Source organism: Dreissena polymorpha, chromosome 10, assembly GCF_020536995.1.
Source record: "Dreissena polymorpha isolate Duluth1 chromosome 10, UMN_Dpol_1.0, whole genome shotgun sequence".
NCBI lineage: Eukaryota > Metazoa > Mollusca > Bivalvia > Myida > Dreissenidae > Dreissena > Dreissena polymorpha.
This window is the reverse complement of record NC_068364.1, coordinates 49,214,126-49,233,953: the sequence shown is the minus strand read 5'-3', so window position 1 is coordinate 49,233,953 and position 19,828 is coordinate 49,214,126. Positions and strand designations below refer to the sequence as shown.

General features: G+C 32.5%; 1 protein-coding gene across 2 annotated transcripts in view; it reads left to right on the top strand.

The window, feature by feature from the left end:
• The first annotated feature begins 3,068 nt into the window (after window positions 1–3,068).
• LOC127848692 (tyrosine-protein kinase transmembrane receptor Ror-like) overlaps window positions 3,069–19,828 on the top strand; it is a 121,446-nt gene continuing 104,686 nt past the window's right edge. The window contains exon 1 of one of the 2 annotated variants that reach the window (XM_052381283.1): window positions 3,069–3,184. The gene's annotated coding sequence lies outside the window, so the exon portion shown is untranslated. Of the gene's footprint in view, window positions 3,185–7,315; window positions 7,438–19,828 lie in introns of those variants that run through there. The other variant, XM_052381282.1, reaches the window with a different exon arrangement.

The window sequence follows — 19,828 nt, the reverse complement described above, 5'->3', positions numbered from 1 at the left end:
ATGGATTCACGAAATGTAAACAAAATTCGGGTTTTATCATGATGTTTGCGTAAATATTTATTTAATTTGCTCATTTAAAAGCATGTGATAAAAAGATCTTACACTCGTTGCCATTTCATACCATATTTTATTAAATTCGTCCAGAAAATTCGTTAGTAAGCTCGCCATAGGCTCGCTTACATACACAATTCCTGAACTCGTTTAATAAAATATAGTATGATATGACAACTCATGCCAGATCCTATATTTATGTTCTTCCTGAATACCCACATATAACCATAACATATTCTTTACGGTGTCACATTTTTATTCAAAGGCTAAATGCAGATGAGGTATGTGGACTACACATATTGACACTCTTTTTTACACCTAATTTGTGTGTCCAGTGTCTGTAGATGTAATGCTAATAACACGGTTTAATAGCTTGCATACATGGCAAATTTGCTTTTCAAATCTTTAAAACGTATAACCTTATTAGTGTAATAGATCTCCGATGCAAACAGTACACTAACATTACATTTTTAAATGTACGCATTGCGTTGTTTTGTTTTTTTGCAATGGCATAGCCGTCGAAACCCCCGTAGCTTGTCATATACCGTTCAACAGTGTAATCGCACTATTAACGAGGTGTGTTTAAAGTGGTTGCTCAATTTTTAAAGTTGTGAATACAAACAATTGTTAGATTGTTTTAGTTCATTTGTTATATCAGATGTATGAAACTCTGGATCAGTTATAAAATCATATAACCAACCATCATCGGACAATTATAATATTCCAGAATACATTTCGCAGAACGTAATGTTGTATGTGCACAGCTTATTGTCGTCACATAGGCTAATGAGTGGAAAACACTTCCGAAATGTAACCGTTCAATAAATAAATCACGTGCTGCTTGATATGCGCGATCTAACACGTCCACATACAGTTAATGAATTATGCTGTCTTTTATATTTAAACAAGATTAATGGTTATTAAACAGTTACCGCTATGAAGGATTTTTTTCTTGTATTTAAGGTACAAGCAATTTGTTATAAATTAAGCCACTTTTGATGGAATTAAAAAGATCTTATCAATTCATTTCCCGCATTATATACCGACCTCGCAACTAAACAAGTATTGCCTCAACTTGTTTCCTTCAAATCAAGCGAAAACATAATACCTGTTATTTCGGCAGGAATAAACGTTCTCTAACTCATCCACGTTTGTCTACGAACTCGGTCAATGTCAAATAAGTTGTTAACATCACGCACCTCGTTGACTCTTCTAGCATTAAGTGCAATATACTGTCGCGAGGAAAACATACATCATGTCGTTCATCCGGCCTTTACTTGGATACGAACGTGCACTCTGGGATAATTGTTTAAATTATAAGACAGTGAACTAAACTCAATTTCGAAGCTCCCGGAATGTGTATTAGGGCCACGAAATATAGAAAAATAAACCGATGTTAAACGAGCCAAACTTGGGAACATTTTCAGAGACAAATACTAGCTTGTGCTTTGTTCTATTTTATGAAATCAATCATGAGCTTACTCCGTCATATACGCTCAAAATTACTCGAATTATAAATTATTCACTGATTGGCTGATGCAATCAACGACGCACTTGACAAGTCAAAACCAACATCCTACTATTTAGCCTTATCACACTTAACACGATACGAGACTTGAACAAGCAAACGGTCCACAACAAAATAGAAATCAACAAACATTTACCGTCCGGTAATAAAAAGTAGCATAAACTATTTAACAGACAAATTCTGTCCACGCGTATATGACTTGGTTGAGCGGTATGTTATTATTTCTCCATTGGGCATTATAAATACAGAAGAAACTGTGTATGGCTTTCTATACGATGCCAAACACACACACAATCCTTAGATTGCCGTTCGCTGATGCGACATCAACTCTCCTTAACGGCTCTCTGAATAACTTTCCTTTGCAGAAACTAACTTGCTTTTTGCTGTTCAGAGTTAATTGATGCCAGCAAAACGTCATGTTGTAGCATAAAGCATAGACTGGCTACACTGTAACAAACAACGAACTGTCTGTTTATTGAAACAACCATGGTTATTTCATAGATTTTAATTTTGTTTAAACGGTGTATATACCACCCTTCATCGAATAAATCAATAGCGTCTTAATGAATCGTATGCGGATATATTGTTTATAAAAGTGAGGTGCGTAGCAATCATATATCATAATCGGATTGACAGCGGCTTTATTAAACCCGTACATACGTTATAAAACCATTTCAGGCTAGCTACCACGAGTCGATCGGAAGGACGAAAACACATATTGTTTAAGCATAACGTGTACTAACGCGTTATGTTGAAGTGTACTTATTACATATTTTCACAATACTGCTGAAAGTTATGTATGAAAGACCATTACATGTATATCGCCAGATGGGGTAATCACGTGATAGTCAAGATGGCGACGTCCACGCCGAGAAAGTTATTTTTCGCCGTGTTATACACTTTATTACTCTTGTTTATTTTTTAAAAGACGCTCACTTTCAAGCCATATCTTTAAAAAATTGATTAGCGTTTATTTCGTATTTAAATTCGCTTTATATCTTGACTTTACTCCCCGCAAATTTTCTAAGTGGAGCCCTAATTAGGTCATCCCGCTAAGAAATTTCGTCCCAAGAAAAGTCGAGATATAGAGCGAATATTACTATGAAATAAACGCCAGTAACTTTCTTGCTAATATGGCTGGAAAGTGGGCGGAATTTAATAAATAATACAAGTAATAAAGGTTATAAAACGCGAAAAATACCGGCCTCGGCATGGACGTCGCCATCTTGATAATCACGTGATTACCCCATCTGATCGCCATTACAAGCTGCTAGTCGTTACCTTAAGTTATAATTTGTTAAATAACCAACCATGCTACTGTTTACATACGACCAAACATTGCTGCAATATCTCTATGGAGAATAGACTGGATGAATGGATAGCAATACTGATAACGGCGTTTCCTGTACAATGAAACAGGTCTGATTGCAAAATACCTGGCATCGGTCCATCAACAAACTGTTCAAATCAAATAAAAATGTAATGCTTAGTTGAATGTTGCTGAAAGAAGAAGTGGTAATTATTTTGCGCTAGGGTTTTACCGATTTGTCTGAATTTACAGTGTGAAATGTGATTTTTTTTAATTTACTGGATAAAGAGAATTAGGTATGTACATGCTGTTTTTAATAAATGTGCATGTAAATTTTTCAGCAAATATTAATGGAGTTCAAGTCAAGCAACTGTACACAATTGATTCTATACAATGTATCAATTCAATTTAATGAACGGAAAAGTTGCCATTCGTAAATTATTATAAAGCCTATCGGCTTTGAATACTATTACACAGTTCTTAAAGGGATAATTTCACGGTTTGGTAAATTGACAAAATTGAAAAAAGTTGTTTCAGATTCGCAAATTTTCGATTAAGTTATGATATTTGTGAGGCCACAGTATTACTGAACATATTCCATGGTCTAGTATAGCCATTATATGCATCTTTTGACGATTTAAAAAAAACTAAAAATTATAAAGCGTTGCAACGCGAAACGATTGAATAATTTGGAGAGATCTGTTGTTGTCGTTTAAATTTGTGAAGCTACGAAGATTGCATAAATAACGTATAAAATACGCATCTTATGTATGCTAGGCAGGTTAGCTCAATTGGCTTATGCGTTTTTACTTCAGGATTCCGGGGGTCACTGGTTCGAGCCCTGCTGTGGGCTACTTTTTTTCACTTTTTTTAATTTTATTTTTGATTTTTGACATGAGCTTTTAAAATTTAATGTTTACATTTATCAATATAAAGCATTAAATGACACACTTCAAAACATGCCAAGATCTGTGAAAAGGCCCCTTTAACGCATGATGATAAACATTGTTACAAATGAAACAATAATACAAACTCAGAAATCAACAATACACAATCTTCACATTTGAATTTCTTGAACTATAAACTCTCATTATTCGTGTCTAAATAAATAATCAAGACCATCACTAATAATAACACTTTTTGAACTAATATATTGGTATTTTTGTATTTTTTTAATGTTGATTCAATGTGAAGTATTGAACAAATTACTCATATTGGTCTTGTTAACATGACTCAGAAAAGAGGATGACATACATGCTGTGCCCTTCACTTACATATATTAAATTAAATATAAAAGTACTAAACAAGAATGACAACTCCCACCTCGGATCAATCTAACAATACGGGTAATCATTCGGATTAAACCTTATAGATAAGCAGTAAAAAAGAATACATAATATTTGTATAAGTATTTCATTTTTATTGCTGAGAATAACAGAACAAAAAAGAACTAAAATTATGTTCTGTTCTGTGCTAAGAATAATGTCTTTATGGCAACTTGTATAAGCGGGATTCCAACCATTTATGCCGTTCTATTACTCGTAAATACGGTAGATGTCCCTTGTTGTTAGTATACTTGACATTAAGAGTGTCTACTAAATAAACATCAATTGAAATGAATGAAATTATGTATATTATATATTGCATAATTAGTTGTATGTATATCGACTCCATTTAGAAATCACATGATAACGCAATAGTGTTAGAGTATTACTAGTATTAGTTCTGAAAGACAACAATATCACGTACTCACTATGTTAATCTAAAATTTGAACTTTAGAGATGAATGGGTTTTCTGTTTTAAGGCTTCTTTATTGCATTTAAGGAAACGCCATCCAATCATTCACGTAGACTTGTCTCTCCCTCCCTATTATATATTTAGAAAGATAATTGTGTAAAGCAAATACATGTGAAAGATGTGTTGTTAAGATGGTTGCTATATTTTGATACAAGTGAATATGTCAAAAGCTGTTCAATGTGTACGTATATTTTTTGTCTCAAGTATCGGTTCGCTTCTTTTGGAGCAATTATAAACACTGTGTAGTCAGTTTGTGTTTAAAGGCAATCTTTGTTTTGTAAAATAGTGTTTGCTTCAAATGTATTTCGGCGAATATTTCGTGCAACCGGTAAATAGTGTACATCGAATATGCATATGTATGCACATTTGATAACGCGCACGGCCATTCCTTACTAAACCAATCATCGATAACCCTTACGATTGAACAATTAATGTTTAAGTTGATATATTGTAAGGTCGCGGAAATCAACACAGTTTTTATTGGAGAGTTTTAAACAACAATGTCTATATTCCAAAGCAGCATGCCTAAGTAACGTATGTTATAAGTAACGTATGTTATAAGTAACGTATGTTATAAGTAACGTATGTTATAAGTAACGTATTTTATAAGTAACGTATGTTATAAGTAACGTATGTTATAAGTAACGTATGTTATAAGTAACGTATGTTATAAGTAACGTATGTTATAAGTAACGTATGTTATAAGTAACGTATGTTATAAGTAACGAGCCAAACTTCATATTTGCCTGGCTGTATGTTTACATTTAAGACATATTATTTATTAAATCAATCTGTGCTATTTCCAGTAATGTATTTTATTATGGAGACAATCTATATATAATTTAGTTACTTACCTTTACGATGTTTCGTGAACACTTACATAATTATTTAAATCGCATTACACGTTTCGGAAGTAACAACAACAAATATCAGTCAGCAATCAGCGTACATGCACATGCCATTTTAATTGTTTCAAGCTGAGCAAAGTATGCAACACACATAAGTAAATATAATCCATTAGAACCACAAAAATGATTAATATAACTGTGTTAACCTAAATTGCAATGTGCTGATTGTAATTTACATGCTAGATACGTTTTGCGATTATAACCGGTAGAAATCAGTCCCGAAGCTCGCCACGAATGCAACTGATTACAGTCAAATTTAATCAAAACTAATGCGCTAGTCTACACCAAAATTATACGAGTGTAATAATATAACATATATAACACATCAATGTATGGTTTTTTTTATCTAAGGCCGACGTGTGCATAATAAATAATAAGATATTGATGACTGTACACTATAAATCAGCTTTGACGTCAATTGTTTTATGTGTATGCCTGTTTGATAAAATATGATAGCACATACCTCTAGTGTTCGCATGCGTCTATATTTTTAATCATCAGCTTACAAAAAAAATTTTAATCGCGTTTCACGTCAGAAGAAAATGGGCATCAGCTTTTGTTGATTTGTTTTCAGAACATTTATTATGCTAGTCAGGATATAACGGTAGTCATTTTGCGTTTGAGTTTTTAGAGCACCCATTAATTTTATCTACCATGTATATGTTTGCATAATTATATGTTTAGTAGGTTTTGGTTGGATGTATAACATACAATTCGCCAAAGACACTTTTATAAGCTTATTTACGTGAGTAAGAGTAGGATATGTGTATTTTAAGGATATCAATTATTCGTTTACTCATATTCTTGTTTTGTTTAAACATATTTTGTTTCACGAACAATCATGGTTAACATTCGCATTGCATAATATTATGCAGTTACAACTTAGTCACGTTCTTTCAAACAAAGATTAGCACGAAGGATCATGATCGTATACGGTTCTTCTCATTATGTTCAGTGTTACTCCAGTGAAATGAGCAAAACTGCATTGCATACATTTCTGCTACCAAGCAGGTAAGATACTTATTTAATATATTAACGCCGGTTTAGTTTATTAGTTTGCATCGGATAACGTATCACTGCAGCCTGGTTTGATTTCTTGAAATACTATTTTAGGAGCGAGGAATACCTGGCACAAAGGGTAGCACATAAGGTTAATGATACCTATACAACAAAAACAACAGAAGCGTTCCGGACTGAAGGCAAACATAGTGTTATATAGTAAGATCGCCCGATATTAATTATGTACATGTATATTCTACTGCTGGGTTAACTCTAAACTCGAAACAAACGCGTATACTTTTTCAAAGATTTTTATTATACAGACAATAAATGCAAAAATACAAAGTGTTTTATAGCCTGAAAATAAGGAATGCATCTTATTTTCCTACAAGCGGATGTATGAGTTTAGCAAATTGCGTGGTGCCGTATTAACACTGTTTTCTGATGATGTTTAATTGATTTAAATAATCAATTTATACGTTTGATAATAGGTGATAAGAAACGATATTTTCGCGGACATGTTGAATGTTATCCAATATTGTTTACGCGTAACCTATCTGTCGTCTATACCGCTGCGTACGCCATACCGTATGGATGCATGACGTCACTGATAAGGGCGATTCTTACAAAACATAACACATTTGAATACCTGGCATAAGTAAATACATCAAGTTTTAAGATTCTATCTACCTGAAATGCTTCATTTTATGGTTAAGATTTTGCTGAAAAAGCCGTGTGTGTTTAGTTTAACGTATTCGTATCTAACGTAAGATGAAATTAAGTTGTATGGGTGTCGATATTATGATTTGTTTATTGCTGTTCGGATTTAATAATTTAAAATGCGGTATGTATGTGATTTTTTGTATATTTCTTTTCTTAAATACATTTAGCCGTGGCGAGCTATTTATAGAACAATTAAAACATAGGCCAATCACAATTTCTTTGATTTGTCAAGTTTTCAATATGGTTACTTTCTTACTGGTAGGATGGGCACAGCTTCACTTGCGCATCGTAAGACATAACTATACTAAAAGCAAGCGTACATATACATATTAATTAATTGTCGGTTTGTATTTGCTTGACTTTTGATTTTGATTCATTCAGTACATTACACAAATAGTCCACTTTACACATTTAACAGATATAATTAAATATACGGCTAAATATCTTTCCGGAGTTTCTTAATAATTTCTTAATTTGGTTACAATTTTTACTTGTACTACTTATTGCAATTAACATATTTCTTAAGGGTGACATGTGTGTTATCATACATGTTTTTTCGTCAGTCCACAGAAGGAAGTAAACAGGAGCGCTTTAGCGATATTTCATTGACTAGCACGAGAAGTCAGCATATTCTCAACTGGGTCAATACTTTACCACTTTACATTAATTTCGTTTAGAAGAGATGTCTTTTCACAATAATTTATTGAAGCGAAAACTATCGTTTCATGCTTATGTTGTCAATACTTGACGAAAATGCATTAAGCAAACTTTTCCCAGAGGCCGATTAAAATATATTGCACTCATACTTATTACTTCAAGCATATAAGAATATCGTAATACCGATTTTTATCACATGCTATACCCTGTTTTCCATGTTATACTAATATTACATATTTTGTAATAGTACACATGTGTAATACAACATTTTAAAGCGTTTTCATTGGCTTAGTTTTCGTTTATTGACCAATCGCATTTTGTGATTTTGCTGAAATGACGTTCTAACGTCAAATGACGTCACGAAATGTAAACAACATTCGGGATTCATCATTATGTTTGCGTTAATATTTATTTAATTTGCTTAATTAAAAGCATGTGATAAAAAAGATCTGTCACTCGTTGTCATATCATACCATATTTTATTAAACACGTCCAGGAAATTTGTTAGTATGCTCGCCAAAGGCTCGCTTACTAACAAGCTTCCTGAACTCGTTTAATAAAATATGGTATAATATGACAACTCGTGACAGATCCAATATATCCACAATAAGCTTGTTTTCATTCAGAAAGCGTAGATCTCTTTGCGTGAAACTGACGTCAACAAATGTAGTTCTTCAAATATATGTCTGTTCTAATTATAGACGTTAATTTTTAACAGCGCTCAAATTATGCTACAGTGGCAAAGGTTTTATCAGTACAACCACTTCAAAAGAAGTGTCTTGTTTATATTTCCGTTATATACCATAATATCATTATGCTGCGGGCAGAGCTTATCAAGTTATTTGTTTTAATGTGTACATTTTGCATATGTATTTGATCTATATGTTTATTTATACCAGAACATAGTTTATGCTGCTAATTGTACATATTTAAGTGATTCTGAATTATAGGCGGCGGATTTCCCAAGAAGCATGCCGTCACCAGCTGTAACTCCCAGCGATACAGAGGGTCAATATCTGAGAGTTGTATTATTGCAACAAAATAGAATAAAAGACAAAAACTAAATTAAACTGAATAAAAACTGATTCATTTACTTACATTAAGTTATATGACATAAAAGAAATGGATAGGATTAAAGTGGACAGGTCTGTTTTATATCCGGTTTTCGTGATCCGAATTAAATTAATAAAACCAAGAAACTAAAATTTCGTTCATTACTTTGATGCATTTCCTTTCCGTTAATGGATACCGCAGACACTAATTGCTTGAAAAAATGTCAGTATTATTTTGGCTGCTGGTTATCAATCAAACAGCAACTAGGTTTTATTTTGTTTAACCCATTTATTCCTAGTGAACTCTCTCACCATTCTAAATTGGATCAATTTATTTCCAAAATTAGGGATTTCTTGTATATTTATTTCTATATTTAGAATATTTCTTACAGAAATTCCTTTGAGCAAATAGCGAACACCCTGATGAGACGCCGTATCATGCGGCGTCTCATCTGGGTATACGTTGTTTGCCAATGCCTTTTTTCTAGACACTATGCATAAATGCGTTAAAAACAACTTAACTGAGATGAAAACACTGGTGAGATTGTTAGCTCATGTCTATTCAATAAGTATTGCTTTTAGCTGTATTTAACAATTTCGGGATTTGAATATATTTGTTACGAAACCCTCATACTGTAAGCTTTGTCATAAATATATATATATAGCGTGAATTCACAATTTGTTTTAGATCCTTTTTTTATAAATTTTAACAACCGTTTTATGCACCTGTGTTGGCATTTCAGTATTGTAAGCTTCATCAAGATGACTGAATCGTTTTATCACATGCTCGAATCTGAAACAAGCAATACTTATGTGTGTCAGTTGCTCTGATAATATGCATTTGAGTCGACTTGATTGTCCTATGCCATAGATAACGAGGCATATACTAACGCAACGAATATATACCTATCACAGTCGGTTATTGTTATTTTCATTTCAACATTCACGAACGTAGCAGATCGTCAAACATATATTGAATCCAAAAAAAGGAGAAGACGACTAAAATGTTACTCTGTATTATCAGTTGGTATTTAGTGAGTGCTCTCATTATGTATAACATCAATGTACCACGAACACATATCCCGAAACGATTGAAAACAAAAACTTTCCTCTTGTATGGACCTCATATAATGAAACTGAATACACGTTCGAGGTTTCAAGTTGTTGCCATGATTGGTTTTAGAGCTTTCGGCTCTATACAAATGTACATTTGGATTATGCAAACAACAAAGATCTTTATTTTGGAAATCAATTGCCCGATTGCAATGAAACTGAAATGCTACATGTTTAGCGTATACAATATGTGTTAATAAGTTTGTAGAAATGGATTGTTCGCTTAAGACATCCACTCTTTAATCTGTTGTACGTTGACCTTTTATCGGTTAAGACACATTTTTCCGGTTATTTTTTTACTTTAAGAACTAGACTTAGAATCTAGAACAAGTTGCATAGACGTTAAAATTAAAGACATGAGGTGATATAATGTAGCGTTTGCCGAAAGAAAAACCCTCTAGAGAATTTTGCAAAAATGATGGTATCATAAACACAATCTACTAAACAATAAATTATACCATAAGATAATAGGTCGTCACAACGAAAATCACACGAGTGTCTTTGTATCTTCTTTAAAACCTTAAAGTTACATTTTGCCGAGAAAAAGCTAAAAAGATATCTGATGGCAGGAGTGGTACCACTTTCGTCCTTTTAAAGAAAGCAACATTTTTAACGGACAGTGTCGTACATATGCAATCGTATGTTGTTATGGAAAGTAAGCTTACGTAACAAGAATTATCCATAGCACAACTAATGGAAAGTTACATGGTACGGTTTATAATAGGGCCAGTTCAAAAGACACGTGCTATGATTGTAATAACGGCAATACAATTTGCAGTATAGGTACAATTAATTTATAATTTGCAAAAAAATATATTCGTTCGTGTGATTGCATTTGAAACCAACTGTTTCAAAAATAATAGCGTGTGTTTAAATGTAACGATGTGCGTCATGCATCTTTAAGTTCAACTTGTATCAATTATTACGTCAATTTGTTTAGTACCATTGCCCAAGAATGTCTGATTTCAATTAGGTAAATTAACAAATGTCAAAAGTGTTTGCATGCATGCCCGTTTTATACTTAATATGTCCTGAAGTGTTGGCATGCATAACCGTTCCCTCCTAATATACCATGAGGTGTTCATTTGAAATAGACCTTAGTTCAATTGCTATTGTAACTTTTGTATGGCTTCCCCTTCGTCCATAAGCTTGGGTATTATATTTCCTACATGTAGAAGATATTGCGTTATATTAAAGCATCGAATTTTACCTGTAATCTCATAGAGCCACACAAGTTACTTAACGCTCAATTAAAAAGAAACATTATTCCAAAGAGATTTCTCTTAACTACGTTCGCTTGGTTTATATTAATATTGATTCGAACTTCTTAATTACTTTCTCTTACGTGCATATTTAACGCAAATAACCATCAATTAAAAGCTACCAGTGTAAATATCAAAGAGGAAAATATCGAAGAAATATTTAAATGTACATGGTATATAGAATAAAGTACATAGTGCATACAGCGAGTAAAATCGTGCATTAAATACGTGCATGTTGTTTTTGCTCGTTTGTCGATTTTCGTTTGTCACGAACAACAATTTAATTTGTAATACGTATGAATATGCGAATTGAAGCATTGAATACGGTCTCTTCAGTTTAATTATGCCAAATGGATCGGGTATTGGCTTTAAAGTTTAAGTAGTTAGAGTTCGATTTTAAAGACGTCCTTATACATGTATGTATAAGGTAACACGCATGCAATATATTCATATAATAGCATATGGTTATTAAATAAATAAAATAGGATGTTATACACGTCTTTGGACTTGTCAATTAACTCGATCTGACCACGTAAAACAACTCAAGATAACATTAACATAGATTAAGACCCAACGGGTTTCGTTTCATTCGCCTAACCCATTCGATCATACCGAATTATGCACAGCGTCATCCCTATTTAACTTAATATACAAACGCTTAAAATATGGTCAATAAAATTAAACAAATACACACAGAATCAGTCATAATTATGTTACGTGTCTGACGATTTATAATCGCATGAATATCATATAGCAATAACGTATACGTGCATATTTATGCTAATTTTGAGTATAAGAAATACGTTATATGTGCATAAATAATGCACAGAGGTATTGGTTCGTATACATGTGTTACATAATTATATGGTGGAAAATTGCAGCTCTTCGTATGCGACCTAGTGTGCCATTAGAAACGTTCTACTCTCAGTCGTAATGCACTGTTCGCTATCTTTAGTTCAAATATTCAATATAATAATATATGTTGTATGGCGGTCCTTACATGTCTTTTGAATCACGTCCAAACGAACGAAACAATTTCAAATATGTAGCATTTCCAGGACCATGCAAGTAATTTGAATAAATTTTTGTTCGTGGTTCTTATGGAACTTTTTGTTTCAACCATTTTTGGTGTTGCATGTCCGGGCAATTGGTGAATACTAGCATGTGTCATCAACAGTTGGCGTACATGAACGTAGGTTTTTACAAATGCGCTACGAAAACTAGCAAGTAATTGTTAATATCACACAAATTACGAAATCACGTGCAATCTTAAAGCAAATTATTTATAAATACACGAACTGCATCAAATAATAAGTCGTAGTTGAGGTGTTTGTGAAGTATTAATGTGTGTGTTATTCATGTTTAATCAAGAGCGGATTTTAACATGCAAATTGACATTACGTGCGTTGTTCGTTATGTTCCAAAAAAGGAAAAAACACAGAAAAGGAAAATTACCATTTATCGATCAGTGATTTTGGTATATCTTAATTAGAAAATATTAAGAGGAATCGAGTGTACAATACGAGAAGCTTGTATTACTTAAGGTTTGATTAAATCAAGCATTTAAAGTGGAGAAAGTATACTGTTTTTGAATCTTATTCAACTAGATAAACACTTATCAGTAAATGAATTCAGTGCAAATACGTAGGCTCTTTGGCGATAAATAAAAATTGAATGGCATTTTTGAAAACCTAAATCAAAACGTTTAACTATTTAAAGGTACATTTCAACTACATTATTAATATATATTTCAATTCAAATTGATGAAAATGTTGTATGAAAATTTATAATACGTCGAGATCACCAGTTGAAGGATGTTCAATGAACACATGTTTATACTATTGGAACAGTTTGACGAAACTTATTAAATGTACTTAGTAATATTGAGATCGTTATATTATTTGTAATTTTTAAAGCCGGCGTTATTAATTGTTTTATCGGCTCATTCATATAATATTATTAAGGACCAAACGCTACCACCCCAATGTCATGTTTATGATCTTATGTCGATGTTCAGTGGTATCATATAATCCATACATTCATACTTTAAACTATAGATAAGATGCCATTACCTGGGTAACAAGTTTTCTGTATCATGAATGGTGTGTGCCACGCTATCGGGGGTAGGGCGCAGAAAGATTTTGTAAAAAGTGGCTGTTTGCGAAGTATAGATAACATTTACCGGAAAGTTTTCATAGCTTTTTTTAATTGATTTGTGTATTCATGAAGCGTTGGTTGATACACGATGTAATTATAAAGTAGTTTTAATTACATATTTAGAATTGATTTTTTCACAATTTGACTTATGAAAAATATTAAAATACCTAAGGAAACAATAATCGAATTGCTGACTGTCAAACGCACTTCACTTTGTTTAGACATATTTCAAAGAACATCGTTTACATACTTAACTATACATATCTCTGCCTCGAAAATATTGATTGCAGCATAACATTACTTAAAATAAAATAGCTATTTCAAAACTCAAATACAAATTAACACAGTTGGTTAAAAGGTCAAGTGCTAAATATTATTATTAAGATTCGTTTTCCTTACAACAAAAGATTAATTGATCAATTTACATACATTTAGAAACTACTTATGTGTCGCATGAAACCCATAACTTATGGAATTCAATCAAGTAGCAATTGAAATATAGACAATGCTTTGGTGTCCGATGACCGATCCGCAATAGCAATGTGTATATATCATATTATAACATGACCTACGCTCCAGAAGTGAAATAATGTAATGCTTAATTTTGTTTATTACACGGGTGTTATTACACTAGTTATATAACTGTGAAATGACGTCATTTTATGACGAAATGGCGTCATTATTCCAGCGAATTTCTTCAGTTAAACTCTTTTACAATGTGAATAAACAGGGAAAAACGCAAATAAAAAGAAAATTTGTTGGTCATGTTATAAATAGAATCTTAGATTCGTGGTCATGTTGTATTGAATATATTAAACTCATCATCTAAATAAAGATAAAATTTCGGCAAGCCTCGTTTTTATCTTTATTTAGATGACTTGTTTAATAAATTCAATACAAAACGACCACTCATGCAAGATCCTATATATACACTATACTGAGCTTACCAATCGGTATCTCTCTTGAATTTTTCTCTGGATAATCTTTTAATTGCTTACTATTTGTGTACTTTCAATAGTAATTTAAAAATGTTTTTAGAAAAGTATGAGAGTGTATTTATTTACACATAAATGCTCATTTTCAATTCATTACATGAAGTAAACTGGATCATGTGTGTTATTTGTCAAGAATTAGCCTGTTCAGTCCGCACATGCTGATCTCCGTGGATACTTTACACATTTTCTTTTCGAAGAGACATCGTTTATCGAAATTATCTAAAATGCGGACATGTACGTCCCTTGCAAATCTAGAAAAAAATAAGCACATGCATTATGCAAATTTTTCTCAAAGACCGACGTTAAATAAATTACACTTATACTATTCATTTGGTTTATCTGGAAACAATAATATCGCAACAACTAACCCAAATACCCATTTTCGAATCATTACACGAAGTAAACTGGAGCATGTGTGTTATTTGTCAAGAATTAGCCTGGTCAGTCCGCACATGCTGATCTCCGTGGATACTTTACACATTTTCCTTTCGAAGAGACATGGTTTATCGAAACTATCTGAAAAGCGGACACGTACGTATCTTGCAAATCTAGAAAAACATTAAACACATGCATAATGCGGAAATAAATTACACTAATACTATGTATTTGGTTTATCTAGAAACAATAATATCGCAACAACTAGTAAGCAAAATGCACATGTCCAAAACTGCAATCGCAGTTTCCATTGCTGAAACATAACGTCGCAAAATTGCATTTCTAACATCTACTTTCTGTTTTAATTGTATAAATCTTATTTTGATGAAGCACCCTGAAGTTTACTGTTTCCCCCGTTAATTTGAACGAACACGCGCGTTGCTATCACCATACGTTAATATTAAACAGCGCTTAAACTATTATCCAATAATTGAGAGTGTTTTTGCCTTTCCTCTCCATTAGTCGTGTATTTTCCATATTTTCTTTATATATTTCAATATCTTCATCCGATTTGCATCGAATCAGATAAATGATAATTACTCATATATATGTCGTTTTATACTTTTACTAGTGTAATCGTCCGTTTATTCTAATGAGTATTGAAGACGCAATAATTTAAACTGAGTAGTAACTGTTGTATTTACTTACTATCAGTTATAGAACATAATTGATTGAACAATGTTCTTGTTGTAAGCTCTAAGAATAACGGAAGTTATGTGACTAAATTTGGAAAATGCTCTTTGCATCCGACATTGTATTGATCCGAATTAAATACAGACAAACATAAACCCTAGATATTATTCATTACATCGATGCATTTCCTTTCGAATAATGGTTAGCTAGAGAGGCAATTATTGTTTGAGCAAATGTCAACATTATTTAGGCTGCTTTAAATCCAACGAACAGCAACTAGATTTGATTGAATTAGAAACCAACGTAATTACCTCGAAAGATTGGTTGGATTCGTATGCGGATATATTTCAATTGTGTAGCTAGTATATGTATATTTCAACTTCGGCTATGCACGATAATACATAAATTTGTGGAAATTCTCAAAAGTATGGCGCAAAACAAGTGCTTTTCCTGGTGAAATAACAAATGGCGTTAATTCATATTTTGATTTAGATCATTATTATATACCTGTAAATAAACGTTTCGCGCAGTTGTGGTGACAAATCTGAAAACACCAGCTATATCAACATGATTGAACCACTTGTTCACATGATGCGGTCCAAATACTGAATATTACGATTGTAAATAATACACCTTTGTAGAGTACTGTTGCCTGTGTTCTACCATAGAACAGGCGAAACAAAATATCGATCCTCTTTGTACTGATAATTATTGCCAAATTCCGTTTGTCTTACAGAACGTAGATGATCGCGAAACACACATTGTATTAAAATCAATATTTTGCCATGTATTAAAGTTGATCAATAAATGTTTTATATTGTTAGATGTAAAAATTGGATCTTAAAAGCGCCAGTAAAAAAAAACATTAAGAAAAAACAATAACCTTCAACTGGGATCGAACCACTGACCCCTGGAGTAAAAGGCTATCTTTTAGACCACTAAGCCATCCGTGCCCATACAAAGAATGATGTATTTTATACTTTCTATAAGCAATCCTCGTAGTGTCACTTAAAATAACGACAACAACAGAACTGTCAAAATCATTCAATCGTTTTGCGGTGCAACGCTTTATAATGTTCAGGTTTTTTAATAGTTAAAAGATCCATATAACGGGTAAATAGCATGTTAAATGTATTAATGTTTCCACACATATATCACAACTACAACGAAAATGTGCAAATCTGAAACAATTTTCATTGATTTAGTCAATTTACCAAAACATGAAAAGGCTCCTTTAAGAAGGTGACTCAAATGGTATTTTGTAATATGAGTTCGAATTAAACGTGTAATCTTATTAATTATCACGGCATCTTTCCACGCAAACAATGCCAGAACGTTATGATACCAAAACTAGCGTTTTTATTAGATTTCATTGTATGTGGACTTAACGCTGAAATAATTGAAATCTTAGTTATGTGTGACATGCGCAGTCTCTTTTGTGTATCATATTTAAAATAGAAAGTATAAAACGATACTATTGTAATGGTGTATCGATTAATACGGATATAAAAAGGCATGCGTTGTTTGCGCGTTGTCTTTTTGAATTAAATGAAAACATACAGTTAACTGATTTAATGATATATTACACAATCTTAAATGTCTTTTATGGGTTTAGTTCGCAATCTTTTTATTTATTGTATAGTGTTTTGTAATTGAAAACAAGCAGTGTTTTTTTTGATCGCCTAACCAATACACACTTGTATACATGTGTGCCAGACCAAATGTTCAGCAATCTTTGATAGTGTTGTCTGGTGACACAAACTGCATTAAAAGTATTGATGATATCGTGTTCACGATCTAAAAAAATATGAGTTCTACTTGTGTCCTTTTTTCAAAAGAAAATGTTCGATTGTGAAACTGCATTGATCTTGCTGCGCACTTGACAACTATGTGATAATTTTGAAAATCTTAATTTAAGAACAGGGTACAGGGTACATCTACAGAGGATATACGGTACTATTGGGGAGAATAAAAACATGTAGTACCAGACAACATTTGTGCTAGCACTTTATTAACACATATTTCCAAACAAGGTGTGTGTTACTTTTCTTAATTTAGTGTTGGCTGCTGTACATGAATCGTGTGAGGTAATTGTACTCATATTCGTTAAAAAAGCTTAAATCAGTTGTATTTCTTAATAGTATCTCGTAACTAAGAAACCCAATATTGCTTACGCGCAATCTATCTGCCGTCTATAAAACTGTGGACGCAATACCGGGTGGATGCATGCCATCACTGATAAGGGCGATTCTTACAAAACATAAAACATTTGAATACCTGGAATAAGAAAATGAATTAAATTCTAAGATTCTATCAACCTGAAATGCTTTATTTTATGGTTTAGATTTGGCCGAGAAAGCCGTGTGTGTTTAGTTTAACGTATTCTTATCTAACGTAAGATGAAATTAAGTTGTATTTGTGTCCACATTATGATTTGTTCATTGCAGTTCGGAAAAACTAATTTAAAACGCGGTATGTATGTGCTTTTTGTATATGTCTTCTCTTAAATACCTTTAGACGTGGCGTGCTTTTTATAGCACAATTAAAACATAGACCAATCACAATTTCTTTCATTTGTCAAGTTTTCAATATGTTTACTTTCTAACTGGTTGAAGCGCATCGTTTTACATTTTGTAAGATATAATTATACTAAAGGCAAGCATACGTATACATATTAATTATTTTCAGTGTGTATTCGATTGACTTTTGATTTTGATCTATTCAGACAATTACACAAAGAGTCAACTATATACGTATGTTTTAATGTGTTTGCTTGAGGTATGTGCTTTCTGTAAATATGCATACATATAACATACAAAACGTGTAGAATGCATCGTATTCGGCTTAAATAATGTGTTTTTTAAATGAATTTTGAAATGTTTGAAATAGCAACAAATAAAGCAAGACTATTTTAGTTTGTTTATTAAACTTTGAGATACATGTACATGTTCAAGTTTTAAAATAATTCCGTTGTATTGCGGCGTCTACTTTTGTTTCAAGTCTCGTCTTCACATAAGCTAGCAACTTCAAATGGAGGGCAGTTCATGAAACTCATTAGATATATAGTGCCTGCCGTTCATGTAGACATTGTGTTTTAAATAAGTATCATCAAGCATAGTTACGAGTATTGTTGGTGCTGTTGTGTGTATACTTGTTGTATTCTAGTAATTAGCATGATATATTTAACGCATGTTGAGTGTACGTATTATATCCTACTATTTGAATATTTTATATTGAGCCCATGCACACCGAACTGTCGTAACTAGTTTGCCTACATTCAAATATGTGCTGAAGACAATACAATATCAAGCATGTTATTTATTAAATTACATAAAACTAGGTCACCAGTTAAATCTTTAATAAAAAAAAATCTTACACTACATATACTTGCCAGCTGCTTATTGACTCTTTGAAATTGAAATATACTTACTCTTTTATACTTTGTACAGTGTTTGCCTGTTATTTATTTTACCAGATTATATTGTTCTGTGTTGTGTATACAGTTACCATACGCTGTTTCGTGAGCATAATAATCGAATTCCATTTATACAACCTTTTGAAAAGTATAACTCTTTTAAAGTGTCTCGTAACTACAGTATGAATATGTCACTTTGCTGATGTATGGAGAAGATAAACTGACATTTAGATGTAATGTCAAGTCCTTCGAGTACAGGATATTTGATAAACGCATATAAGCAATAGACGAAGTGTATAACTATATTTATCAAATGTTATAAGCACCAATGGCATCGTAATAGTCTTATAAAATTTAAAAATACTTTGCTATGTATTGTAGCAACGGCTTATTCATTACTTATAATTAATGACCAAACGTTACCATCAGAATTACATGTATGCGATCTAAGGTTAAAGTTCAGAGGTATCACATCATCCTCACAATAATACGTTCTGTAAGAACAATAGGGACAATGCCACTACCTGGGTTACCTGGTATATTTTATCTTTGGAATGTGCCACGCTATCAGGTGCGTGCAGAAAGGTTTAGCGAAAGGTGGAAGGTAGCTTGTGTTGTATAGTTTTAACTCCGCGTGTATTTATAGTTTGTTTGGTGGCTTTTTATGTCCCTCGGTCTATACTGGGAGACATATTTTTGCACTGTCTGTTTGTTGGTTTGTTGGTTTGTTTGCGTAAAACTTTAACATTTGCCATAACTTTTTCAATATTGAAGATAGCAACTTGATATTTGG